General features: G+C 39.1%; 1 long non-coding RNA gene across 5 annotated transcripts in view; it reads left to right on the forward strand.

The window, feature by feature from the left end:
• Positions 1–11,511, forward strand: part of LOC113603446 (uncharacterized) — a 288,868-nt gene extending 277,357 nt beyond the window's left edge. For 3 of the 5 annotated variants that reach the window (XR_008298878.1, XR_008298877.1, XR_003425039.2), the window contains 3 exons: positions 6,392–6,485; positions 8,431–8,578; positions 8,701–11,511. This is a non-coding gene — a long non-coding RNA (uncharacterized LOC113603446). The remainder of the gene's footprint in view (positions 1–6,391; positions 6,486–8,430; positions 8,579–8,700) is intronic. The other 2 variants (XR_008298885.1, XR_008298883.1) reach the window with 2 other exon arrangements.
• The last annotated feature ends 1,558 nt before the right edge of the window (positions 11,512–13,069 follow it).

Here is a 13,069-nt window from a genome sequence, read left to right on the forward strand (position 1 = left end):
GTTAATAGTTCCTACCCCATACAGGTATTGTCAGGATTAAGAGCTAATACATGTAAAGTGCTTAGAACAATGCCTGGCACTGTGAAATCTCTCAATACAAGTTAGTGATTCCATCACCATCACCATCATTATCACCATCATCATTGATAATTGAATGTCTTCGCTCTTACAATTTCACTAAGTACAAAATATGTAAGAATTTTATGTTTTTACTGTGTAAACATATGTTTTCCCTCTCCTTATGAACTGATTTATCCTTCTTTGAAAAACTAAAGGGGTTTGTGAAAGTTATAGTCTTCCGATGAAGAATTGGTAGTTAATTATTGACTTGATTCAGCATCATAACGACTGAAAAACCTGAAAAGTCATTGAGAATCATGTAGAAAAAGATTTTCAAGTTGTTCTACTTTTTAAGTAATCTCTCTGCTCAACATGGGACTTAACTCATGACCCAGAGATCAAGAGTCGCAGGCACTATTGACTTGAGCCAGCAAGGCGCCCTGAAAAAATTTTAAAGTTAAAAATAACTTTTTTCTTATTACCCAGATGAATAACATGTTCATTGTTATATAGATTCTTTGTGTGTATTTTTTTCATATGTAGGTATACATATACGTATCAATGGAAATGAGATTAAACCAAAATAGTTTTGCAGTCTTTTCCCTCTTTGCAGGGTATTTTTAACCACTTTCTGTTTCAATAGTACTCATTCCATTTCCAACTATTTTTGGCAGCAGAACTAATTTTCCAAAAGAAACTGATAAAATTGAAGCTTTTGATGTTGAAGCAGGAATGTGAGACCCAGGGCCCCACCTACTTAGGCTCCCATTGGCTTTTATCCTTTCCCACCCTTTACCCAATCACCCCTGAGGCACCACCAAGGAATCCTGAGGCTGTGCCATAATATATTTAACCAGTATCTCTTCGTTTAGATTATTTCCAACTTTTTCCTGTTATAAAACACACTACAGTGAACATCTTTGTAGCTCATCTTGGCACTTATGCTTATTTATATATGTATTTTCTTCGGGCATTTTTTAGAAGCAGGAATTCTGGGTCAAAGGACATATGTATTTTAAATCAAATTTTAATCACTATTGCACAAACTGTCTTTTAGAAAGTCTGTACAAATTAACAGGCTAACCATGGGTATTTTAATAAAAAGGAAAATCCTGGCCAATGTATTGATTAATGGCAAAATCAGAAAATTTACAACCCATGCCAGGTATCTTTAAATTAGTATAGGAAATTAGTACAGGAAGGAAGAAACCTCCCACTCCCAAAAGGATTTCGTTCTTAAATGCTTACAGAGAACTTAAAAGCAAAGGCCCTACCCTTATTTTATAGTGAAAATAAAAAATGGGGAAAATTTTGCTCATTCCTATGAACTGGGCTTAGGACAGTTTTAACACAGCAAACACTCTTAAAGTAGGAATCCAAAAGAGCCAAGTAGCCTGAACATCGCTGGCATTTCTATGGACATTGCTGGTAAGACCAGATACATCCTGACCATATCATGTAACTTCACCCAGCTTGATGATCATACATGATGCTTACTGGGTCCTGAGCCCAGGAAGTGGTCTCACTCCAATGTAAGGGAGAGTCCTTGAAAAAGCCATCTAGGACTCCTTCCATAAAATCACTTTTGGCTACCTGAAGGTGCTGTCTTGCTTCTAGTCATCTGCCACATCATCAGCCCTTTAACCCTGAAATGCTATGGTGTTGGTGAAGTCACACTGGATGGGGACAGCAGCCTTGGGTGGTGTAGCCTTAAAGCATCATCTCATTCAAGTTGGGTAAAATTTTGGCTTGGGGCACCTGGATGGCTTCGTCATTTAAGCATACTACTCTTGGTTTTGGCTCAGGTCATGATCCCAGGGTTGTGGGATTGAGCCCTGTTTGGAGTCCTGTGCTGGGTGTGGAGACTGCTTAAGATTCTGACTCTCTCTATCTTTACACCTCTCCCCTGCTCTCTCTCTCAAAAAAAAAAAAAAAAAAAGAGATTGGAGATTGGCTTAATTTCTCCAGGAGATTCTTAAGTTTGTTTGTTTGTTTGTTTGCATTGACTATCTTTAAAAACCAGTGAAGTCTCTTATAGATCTCTCTGCAGAGAGAAACTAACGTGTTGAAAAAGTTGGTATGGGGTACCTTGGGTACATAGCAGTGCTATACTTTTATTTGATTCCTCTTGTTACAGTAGGTTACTAAGAGTCCTTGTATTAGCATTGTGCAAAAATTTGGAAAGTATTTTTAATTAAACCAAGTGAAAGTCTTGCCATAGATAATTTCCTAGGTATAAATGATCCTTTGGTTTCTCTTATGTCATTGCTGTAAAAGACTCCCACCTCCAGGCCCCATACTACGCCTGGTCGGGGGCACTAAACTAACTGCCTTTCTGAAGACTCAAGGAACATCACATCAACTTGACTCTGCTCTCCTAGAGTGTCAGCACTGGCTGCACACTGGCGTCTCTTGGAGAACTTTACATACAGATACCTGGATCCAGTCCCAGATCTTCTGACATAGTTGGCCTGGGATAGAGCTGGGTATGGGATTATTTTAGGGGCTCCCTAGATAATTCTCATGTGCAGCCAGGATTGAGAACCCAGACTTCTCTGATTTCATAGGTTTGTCTAAGAGTTGGATTGAATGTAAGTCAGTTGGAGGAAGCTGGGAAAAAGAAAAAGAAAGAGATTGGAGGAGAAATAATTTCTCTATTTTAAGAATATCTGTTTTGCTCTCCTAAAATAAATACTGGGGCAAGATCAGGGTTCTTTGTCATCATCAACTTAACTCCCCTGGAGGGAGGTTGAACATCAGGGCAAAGACATGGGCAGTGTGGGAGGAGGTCATTTGAAATTAGTTATCAGTTTAACATAAGTAACGCCTTCTTACGGCATCATTGCTATATGGCCCGAGTGGGTAGAACTTGGAAATCATTCCAAACTAAATTCTTGGTAATTCAGAAGAAGGCCTTTATCCTCTGAATCAAGCGCTTAATGATTTAATTTGTCTTGGATCTCATTGTGGAGCTCATTACTAAATCCATCAGGACCCAGAGGGTGTCAGAATGATTTAGCAGTCTTATAAATTTCTCTATATTCTCTGGTAATTCTCATCGTATGTTAAATGCTGCAGAATGGCAGGAAGATATAACTTATCAAAATGACTGGGGATGACTTTGAAAACATCTTTTTTTTTTTTTTCCTAGAGGAGACAAGAGCTGTGGAAAAAAAATCTTTTAAATCCCCAAATTAATATTTAACTAAGTTAGCAGTGAACCTGTTCTCATTCAATCCCTTGATTGCTTTGTTAGAAGTAATTGCTTATCTCAGTTTGAGAAGCTTGGTTGAAGGAGGTTACCCCCTTTCATGTCTTATTCATATAAACTTTTTTGTTAAGTATTTTAAATGCACTTTAGCTCTTAAAATTTTGTGAATTAGATAGGAACCGACAGAAGGGAAGAGGTATGCTTTTTTTTTTTTTTACATCAATATATTACTCCTATTAAAAATAACATTCCCACTAATGTCAAATGGTCTTTTGGTACCTAATGATCTTGACAAGAACAAATACAACTGCACAGACTTGGAATTGGGAGAGAATATGGTCATTTATCTGTGGTGCTGTGGGAGAGGCATTTTCCTTTTCAATTTTCTCCCTCCATTTTCTTATTACAATTACTGTTTGGGTTCATTATGACAACTTCCATCATTATGACTTTCCCAGCTCACAAGCTGGAGAAAGATTAATGGTAGAAGAAAATACAGTCTTTGGCAATAGAGCTACAGCTAGCTGTTAATATAACAGAAGTACATGAAATCCATTTATAAGATTTATGCTTGTGATGGAGAAAGTGGTATAAGGTCTACCTTATGTTAAGATATAGAACCAGAACTATTGACAGAAAGCTTGTACATTTCATGCATTCATTCACTCATTCATTCAACGGATCTTCAGCATCAGTTATCTGTGCATGTCACACGCTAAGATAGAAACAAACCCTAATAAGACCCAGTCTGAAAGGGATGTGAGGTGAGGAGGATGCACAGGGTCAGGGGGAGGCAGGGAGAAAAGGTTTTGCCCCTTCTGAAGGTTAGAATTTTGATTCTCATTATCTGGCAGGAATCCTTGGATCTAGGTCTATATTAATAGACCTAGATGTTGTTTAACACAAAGCTTAGTTGAGAATAACTCAATCTATAAATGAGACTGCGTACTAATTCATCCTATAGTACACAAGGAATAAAGGCCCTACGGTGAGTCCAATAGGAGTCTCTAATTCCTCCTCACCAAAGAAATTGGTAATCCTTTTATAATTTTCGTGACAGAAGAGTTCTGGTCCAGACTGGGCTATTTTCTTCTAATGTAGATGTGTATCTATGTGGTATCTTTTTGTGACGAGTTTGAAGGTGCTGCAGGTCTCTTACTAGTAGCCCCAGAGAGTTATTAGATGTTGTTTCTTCACCTCAGGAGGGAGTGCTCTGGGCCTTGTTTACAAGAGCTCTCCACATGTTCCCTCTGTGGGATTTTCTTTCTCAGCCCTATGGTTTTGGGTGGGGCATTTAAAAACAGCTTTGAAGCAGAAGAGTCATATCCTACTTTTAGGTCTCACTGTAAATGCCTATGTCATTGCTCAGCGATGGGGAGTTGGGGACAACTGTTGTGCAACGGCATTTAACACCTTCCCCGGTGGAAATACTTTGGGAGTAAGCTCAGAGATGTTGCCCTTAAATCACTTCTTGCTCAGTCTCATGTAGGTTATAGTCATTTCCAGCTGGGCCCTGGAAATGCAACAATAAACAGCAGTATCCCTGTCCCCAAGGATCTCACAGTCCAGTGAGGAAATCAGACAATTGTATAAGTGTGTGATCAGTGCTGTGATAGAGGTAAGCAGGTGGTGGTGGGCTACTGTGGGATCACAGAGAAAGGTTACTTAATCCTGAAAAGCTAAAAACATTAAAAATTATGTTAAATAACACAATTGTAAGAAAGTTGATCATTCCAAAATGATCTTTCTCCAAGATTTTATAGTTCTATTTTAAAATATAAAACTGGTCAATCTTGTACTATGTTTGTTGAGGTCATATCTTGTTATCATTCAATTTCATTAACTCTTAAATGTGAGGTGTATTAGGAGGTAGTCAGGAATGATTTCCTACAAGAATCCTATTAAGGCAGGGGCTTAAGGAAAAAATGACAGTAAACCAGAAAAAAAACAAGAAGTGGATAGGAAATGTTCTCTGCAAAGGAAACAGTGCTCACAAAGGCCAGGAGAGAAGAGGTGATGGGTCAGCAAAGTTGGGTCAGTGCTTCCTATGTGGCATTGGGGAAGGTAGCTTAGGGCAGAAAAAGAATGAGACTGGAAAGGGGAGCAGTGTGTGATTATGGAGAGCCTTAAGTGCTGAGTAAGGGGTTCAGAGTTTATTTTGAAGACAATGGAGGAGTGGGGGATAATAAAAGCCTTTGAACAGGAATAGGACAAGATCAGAGTTGTATGTTAAATAAAACATTCTCGCATTACCCTGGAGGAGAACTTGAAGGGACAAGGTTGGAGGCAGGAAGACCGAGGGCAGGCTGATGCTATAAACCAGGGAAGGGAAGCTGGTGGCCTAAGCTTAGGCAAGGAGAGTGGTGGAGAGAAAGAACTGAGAAAGTAGGCAGATTGTTACTTGAACTAGATTTGGTGACTGGTGAATAAAGGGATGAGGGAGAGGGCAACATCCTCCTCAGGCATGGCCATCAGCCTATGGTTCCTGAATGTGACAAGAGGAACAGTAAGCATCCACTAGAAGGAAATCAACTATAACAAGCCAAATAAACAGATGCTCCCACCCTTTATCACGAATACCACAATTTTAATACTTCTACGTTATCCCTTGTCTTTTAAAATTTTATTTGGGGGTGCCTGGGTGGCTCAGTTGGTTAAGCATCTGACTCTTGATATTGGTTCAGCCTGTGAGCTCACTGTCTCCGCCCCTCCCCCCCTCAGGCTCTCTCTCCCTCTCTCTCTTTTTCTCTCAAAATAAATCAACTTTAAAAGTTTGTTAATTGTTTTGCACAAGTGACATAGTCACATGGTTCAGAAATTAAAAAGCCTCAACAAGGTATACGTTGAAAAGCCTCCTTCCCTCCCTCCCTCCCTCCCATTTACTTGTTTCTTATATGATCTCTCCAGGGACTTTATTCAGATGCCGGGAAGTGCAAGCATGTATCATTCCTTTTTTTCACAAAAGCCAGCAGCATACTTTACACTGTGATCTGTACCTCGGTCTTTTGTTTTGCTTTGTTTTGCTTTGTTTGGTTTTGTTTTTTAACTGAATAGTATATCCTACATAACTTTCCATATCAATGTAAATGGAGAACAACTTTCTTATTTTTCTGTTTATAGGTGTATAGTATTCATGGATATATAGTTGTTTATTAAGCCAGTTCCCTGCTGTGGACACTTGGATTGTTTTCTTGCTATTATGAAAAATGCTTCAGTAAGTATGCATTCATCATTCTGTACTTGGGTGTATGTATCTGTTGAAATGGGCTTGACATATCACAGAGAAAAGCATTTATAAATTTGTTAATAGAACTAAATTTTTATTTTATTTTATTTAAAGGGAAACTGAAAAAAATTTTAATGTTTATTTATCTTTGAGAGAGAGAGAGAGAGAGAGACAGATGTGAGTGGGGGAGGGGAATAGAGAGGATGAGACAGAGAATCCGTAACAGGCCCCAGTCTCTGAGCTGTCAGTCCAGAGCCCGACACAGGGGTCAAACTCATGAACCGTGAGATCATGACCCAAGCCAGAATCGGACACCTAACTGAGTGAGCCACCCAGGCGCCCTAAAAACACTATATTTTAAAAGTTGATCACTCCAACACAGTCCGGAAACTTTCTTCAAGGTACTTTGTATTCGTGTATTAAAATATAAACTTATAAATCACACACTATGTTTGGAGTGGTATCTTACTGTTACTGCTCAATTTATTAACACCAAGTGTTAATACTGCTCCACTTAAAAAATTTTTTTTAATGTTTTTATTTATTTTTGAGACAGAGAGAGAGTATGAGCAGGGGAGGGGCAGAGAGAGAGGGAGACATAGAATCCGAAGCAGGCTCCAGGCTCTGAGCTGTCAGCACAGAGCCCGATGCAGGGCTCGAACCCACGGACCGTGAGATCGTGACCTGGGCCGAAGTCAGACGCTTAACCGACTGAGCCACCCAGGTGCCCAATACTGCTCCACTTTATTAACACAAAGTGGCACATGTGTTATAGCAAGTTGATAACATGTGAAAGTAATTTGGGATATCCAGTGCTTCACGGAACATGGACTTGGAGTCCCTGATAGCCTATTTTTTGGTACTAATAAATGGTAGCTTTAAGTCACCATTTTAGGTTTTTTTCCTCACATTCCTTAAAACACCCAACTTTTGAAGAGATAACAGTTCCTTGATGTTTGCAAGTTGTGGGCATGTAAGAGGAGATACATTCATTATATGTTCAGTATCTCAAGACTGCCTATGCTAGTATTTTTTAAACCAGGAGCTGATCAAAACAAACAGAAACAAATATAAAAAAATATTTCCTTGGATCTGGGCTGTTTTTATAGATACAAATGAGTTTTAGATAAATGTGTCTGATTTTACATATTTTTGATAGATCTTCTGTGGAGACAAGATTGCTTTTCCTTTCAAATCTCTGCTGTATGGAACCCACCTCTAGCTTAGATCTCAGAATGCAATTCCCATGAGGCATATACGTCCCCAAAAGTATATTTGTTCTTTCTACCAGTTGGCATGGGTTTGGGATATTGATATCCTATGAAACAGTGACAGTCTGTCTGCCAGCTGAAGCCACACAACCCTTCCTTTCTGGCCATATCCAAGTCAAGGAACCTTGCCTATCTTAACTCTAAGTCTGGAATTTGAGCCTGTTGAGTCTGTGGTAGTTTCATTTGCTTTTGATATTTAGTCAGTAGGAAAACTGAGAGGATATTGAATGTCCCTTGGTCTTACTTAGAAGCATAGATACTACTTGGATTATGAATATTCTCAAGACTTTAACAACAGAAGGAAAATGCTGTGGCAAAAAGTGAGGGTTGTCTTTGGTCTTCCTCCATATTGTCTTGCTTATTGTTAACATAAATCCGCTGCATCCCTGCAGATCTACTCAACGTGGTGTCTATTGACCATCATTGGGTGCCAACTTGTCTTCCCCACCCCTCTTATTCCAGAAGTTCATACATGTTGTCTCTCGCTATTAAACTGTCCCCTAACTCCCTTGCTCTCCCTGCCATTTTTCTGCTATTGTGTTCTCTCCACAAGACAATGACTCTGCTCTATCTTAGCAATTCATAAACCTTATTATGCTTCAGAATCACTGGGAGTGCCTGTTAAATCTCAGTCAGGGTTTATAAATCTGCATCTTAATCAGCAGGCTCCACCTGGCTCCCCAGGTGATCCCAACTTGATGAGGAGACCACACTTAGAGCAGCCCTTCACTCTACTGCAGGAGAACAGCACTGCTCTTCTGTTAAGGAGACCTGGGTTTAGGTCTACCCCTGCCAGTTCTATGGCTTTGGGTAAGTCACACCAATTCCCCGTGCTTCTACTTTCTCCTCTGTAGCATGGAGATCAAGGAGAGAAATTGCACTGGAGTTCTTCAACTCCTTTGCCCCATTGACTTTCCTTCTCACCTGCTTAGAAAACCCCAACTTGGAGTGGCCTTATCATCTACCTTTGCTTCTGGGCACCCTGGCTATTGAATGAAACTTGAGAAAATCACAGATCCAGGCTGACTGGTGCTGCTCACCTGAGCTCGCCACACCGTGCAAACACCACAGTACTCCAGTCACTCTCTTGTTCTGCACAAGGACCGTTCCAAATGTACCTTTCTCTCTTCAAACTTCAGAGTGAGGAAGGGGTTATGAGCTAAGGAGTGCAAGAGGTCTCCAGAAGCTAAGAAAGGCAAGGAAACAGATTCTCCCCTACAACCTCCTGAAGGAAACAGTCCTGCAAACTTGTTGGGTTATGCTTAGTGAAACTGATTTTGGACATTTGGCCTCTGCACCTACAAGAGAATAAATCTGTTTTGCTTAAAGTCATTAAGTTTGTGGCAATTCATTATAGGAGCAACAGGAAACAGATGCCAAAAAGTGAGATCACTTAGGGAGCATTTGTGAAGAAGTCTCTTGAAAGCTGTTGCCTCTGTGTGGTTTTGTCTTCTATGGATCTACAGACAAGGCGCTGGTGCTGCATCTGAGACCACCACTGGGTTGTCCTCAAGACCGGAAACAGGAAGTGCTGGATGTTGAGAGAAGAGCTGGAACCCACTAGACAATGTGTCCTTTGCTATATCTGACCAGAAACACTTTCAGAAAGCAATGGCAGCTTTGTCACTTTTGCCTTCTGAATCTCATAGAAGTTCTTGTTTTTGCTAGCTACAACCCAGATAGGGAACAGAAATCATAGTTCTGGGACCTACAGTTCCCACCTTAACCAAGCTGGTACAACACATTCATCCTCAAATGACCTGATTTTATAGGTTTTCATCTGCGCTTTTCCTCTCACTTATGTTACAGCGAGAGCATTTTCCTGTCATTGAAAATTCTTCCAAACTAATTTGGAAGAAATTCTGATGACCCATAATTTATTTAACCATCCCTCTGTTATTGGTGACTTAGGATGTTTTCCTTTTTTTAATTTTTTCCTGTGTTACTAATAGTATGGCAGTAACTCTCTATGCATACAAATCTTTGTCAGTATCTCTGATATTTCCTGGGAATGGATTCCTAGAAGGGGGATTACTGAATTAAAGGAAGTCAATTTCTACAAATTGTGATGATTCCTGCCAAACTGCTCTCCAGAAACGATATATCAGCTTTCACTCCTATTAACTGGGCCCTGGCCAGCATCGAATATTGTGTTTTAAATCCATTCAGAGAGGCACTTCTTGACAATTTCTAATGCTGGTGATCATTATAGCTCAAGACTTGGAAGTGAGGTGAGTTGGCCACAATATTCATCTGCAGCTGGCTGGAGAGGCTGGTGACACTTCCTTCCTTTACCTCTGTGGGCACCTGCATCTTCAGAAGCTAGACTCGTGAAAAACAACCTGCTGCAATAGGCAATACAGCACTTTTCAGTCAACAACTTGGGGAAATATATTACTTACAATTAAGTATGACCTGAAGAAATGCCAATATAGAAGGAAAACTATTCCTTTCTCACAAATAAAGAAACACATTAAGTGAGCAACAATGATTTCTCTAGCTCTAACTAGCAAGTCCCTAACAGATTAACAGTTAGCATTCACTTCCCTGAAGTTTTCAATCATTATTTAGGACATTTCGAAGCATATACATTGTACCAAAAACTAGATTCTGCGTCTAATATGGGAAAAGCATACTCTTTGGTTTACAGTTAAAACACTAAAACACATTACCTGGCTAATTCCCATTGCAAATATTTGAATTAATAAGGATGGTTTTATGGCACGCTATTTTAAATCCTCTTTTTGATTCTCAGCTTTACTGCAACAGAAATGAAAAATAAAACATGATTGCATATTGCTGAAGTGACCCAAGGAGAAAACCTATTACATCAGAGAATTTCGTGCAGGGAGTGATTAAGCAGTCTGTCTACATGTTTTCCCAAATTTGTATTTCAGCTGAAATGTAATGGTTAGATGGATAAGCAGTAATTGGTATATTGAGAAAAGAAATTAATACTGACTTATCTTCTCTCCAAACTGCAAAGTTTATTTTTATATACAATCTCAGAATGCTAATAAAATAATCTAGTTTCCATTTTTTCAAAATTAGAGATGCCTGAATTTGTGATGACAGTTTTGCTTTATGAAAGCCTATTTTAGAGTTATCAGACTGTCTGAAATCTTTAGAGAGTTTCTGCATTAAGTAAGCCAACCAACAAATAACCTCTCAGGAGACAAAATCACAGAAAGCTGAGCTACAAGGAACATGGCCGAGATGATGAGCGGTTCTCAGGATGGTCCCTAAACCAACATCAGAATCACCTTGGAATTGATCAGAAATGCAGATTCTCAGGGCCCTGCTCAGACCTATTGGATCTGAAACTCTGGGGAGTAGGACTGGGCAGTTTGTGTCTTAACAAGCCATCTGCTACATGCTGAAGTTTCTTTAAGAGCTACTGATCTACAATGTTGCTTTCGTTGGGCTGAGAAGGAAGCCAAAGCCCAGAGAGGGCTATTACTCCTTGAATCACAGGAGAAGTTAATGGCATAGTAGGACCAGACTGCCTAGTCTGTAGACAACCTCAACAGTCCTTTACAACATGTGGCTTGTCTGAGATACCCAGTGAGGAAGAAAGTGTATTTAGCATGCTCTGACAGTCAGGCAAACTGTGTGGCAACTTTTTCTAGAAAGGAAAACTTAATGCTACAAGAAGCAACCTATACAAAGCTTAGCTATAAAGAAAATTTACTACTGTGAAACAGCCAACCAAGTCTTCAATGGACTAGATGCATGGACTATTACTATACTATACTATACTATACTATACTATACTATACTATATTTTAATCATAAGTACTAGGGAAATTTCTCTGTTGAGATCACAAAAATTCTCATTGAGATCTGTATAAAATCTAGCCAGTATCCATCTTGTAAAACATAAAAAATAGTGCAGCTATATGCCTTGAGGGAATTTCTCTGTTCAAATGACCTTATTCATTGGAGGCAGATGAAAAAGTAGGGAAAGTTTGCCAAATTACATCTGCATAGTTTATCTCTGTGATTTCTAACGAAAGGGAACTTTTCTATTTCTAAAAGGAAACTCTTGATATACTATCAATGGGAAGAGAATATGATGTAACTGATTTTTGTAGTATATTAAGAAACTCATAAATGAAAAGGAAAAGATCACATAATTTTAACTCATATTTGACCTTATTAAATAATTGAGTTTCTTTTCATTTAATCAGGTTGTGTATCACCAGATGGAAGAAAGGATTTATTTGATTGAAATTCCTTTGCAGTCAGCAAGGACATCTTCAGCATCACAAATATCAAGGATATGATACCTCCATTTCAACAGGTTCCCAGTTCAGCGAGGCTCAAATGATCCATGTGGCATTGTCTTTGCTAAAATATAGGTTTATCTGCACAACATAAACACATATTGAAAATATGCAACACATTAGCACTTTTCTTGATGTTGTGGACATGACCTATGCCTTAAGAAATATTTGGAGTGAATGCCTATGAAATTCTCATATACATTCAAGAGTACTGCCACAATAATGATGAGACTATGAACAGACCGTTCGCCCAGTCCAATAGAAATAGAAAGTGAAAAAGAAGGAGAAATGGAATGTGAGCCACATATGCAATTTCAAATTTTCTAGTAGCCATTTAAGTACAAAGAAACAGGTGAAATTAATTTTAATAATAGTTTCATGTAAGTCAATATATGCAAAATGTTATCATTTCAACATGTAATCAATATAAACATTCCTAATGGGATTTTACATTCTTTTTTGTATTCTTTGAAATCCACTGTGTGCTTCATACATACACACGTGTCATCTTGATGAGCCACATTTTAAGTGCTCAGCTAGTCACAGGGGGCTAGTCACTACAGTATTGGACAACATAGGTATAGTCAATTTACCTATTTCTAGATGCTTCCCTTAGCTTACTTTCACCCAAATCCTAACTTCCAAAGTATCAGCCTTACCCTCTGATGTCTGTAAGGGACTCTTTTGAAGTACCTCTTGGTTTCATTCTCTGTTCCTTTTTTCTCCAGTTTCTCCTTAGGTCCTCAGGCTTTAAATGCTAGCCATAAGCTGATAACTCTCACATTTGTGTCTCCACCCTAGACCTCTCTTCTGAGCTCCAGATTCTCATTTCCAACTATATACTCAACATTTCTTCTTGGATATTCAGTAAACACCAAAAGTGTGATGTCACTAAAATAAGCACTGACTACCAACCCTAGCATAACCATCATATTTGCTTCCCCATAAGCTTCCCTCTTGACAGTAAATGGCACTACTACCTTTACAGTTGTTCAGTTAGATACCTCTCTGTCCC

Source organism: Acinonyx jubatus, chromosome A1 (genome assembly GCF_027475565.1).
Source record: "Acinonyx jubatus isolate Ajub_Pintada_27869175 chromosome A1, VMU_Ajub_asm_v1.0, whole genome shotgun sequence".
Taxonomy (NCBI): domain Eukaryota; kingdom Metazoa; phylum Chordata; class Mammalia; order Carnivora; family Felidae; genus Acinonyx; species Acinonyx jubatus.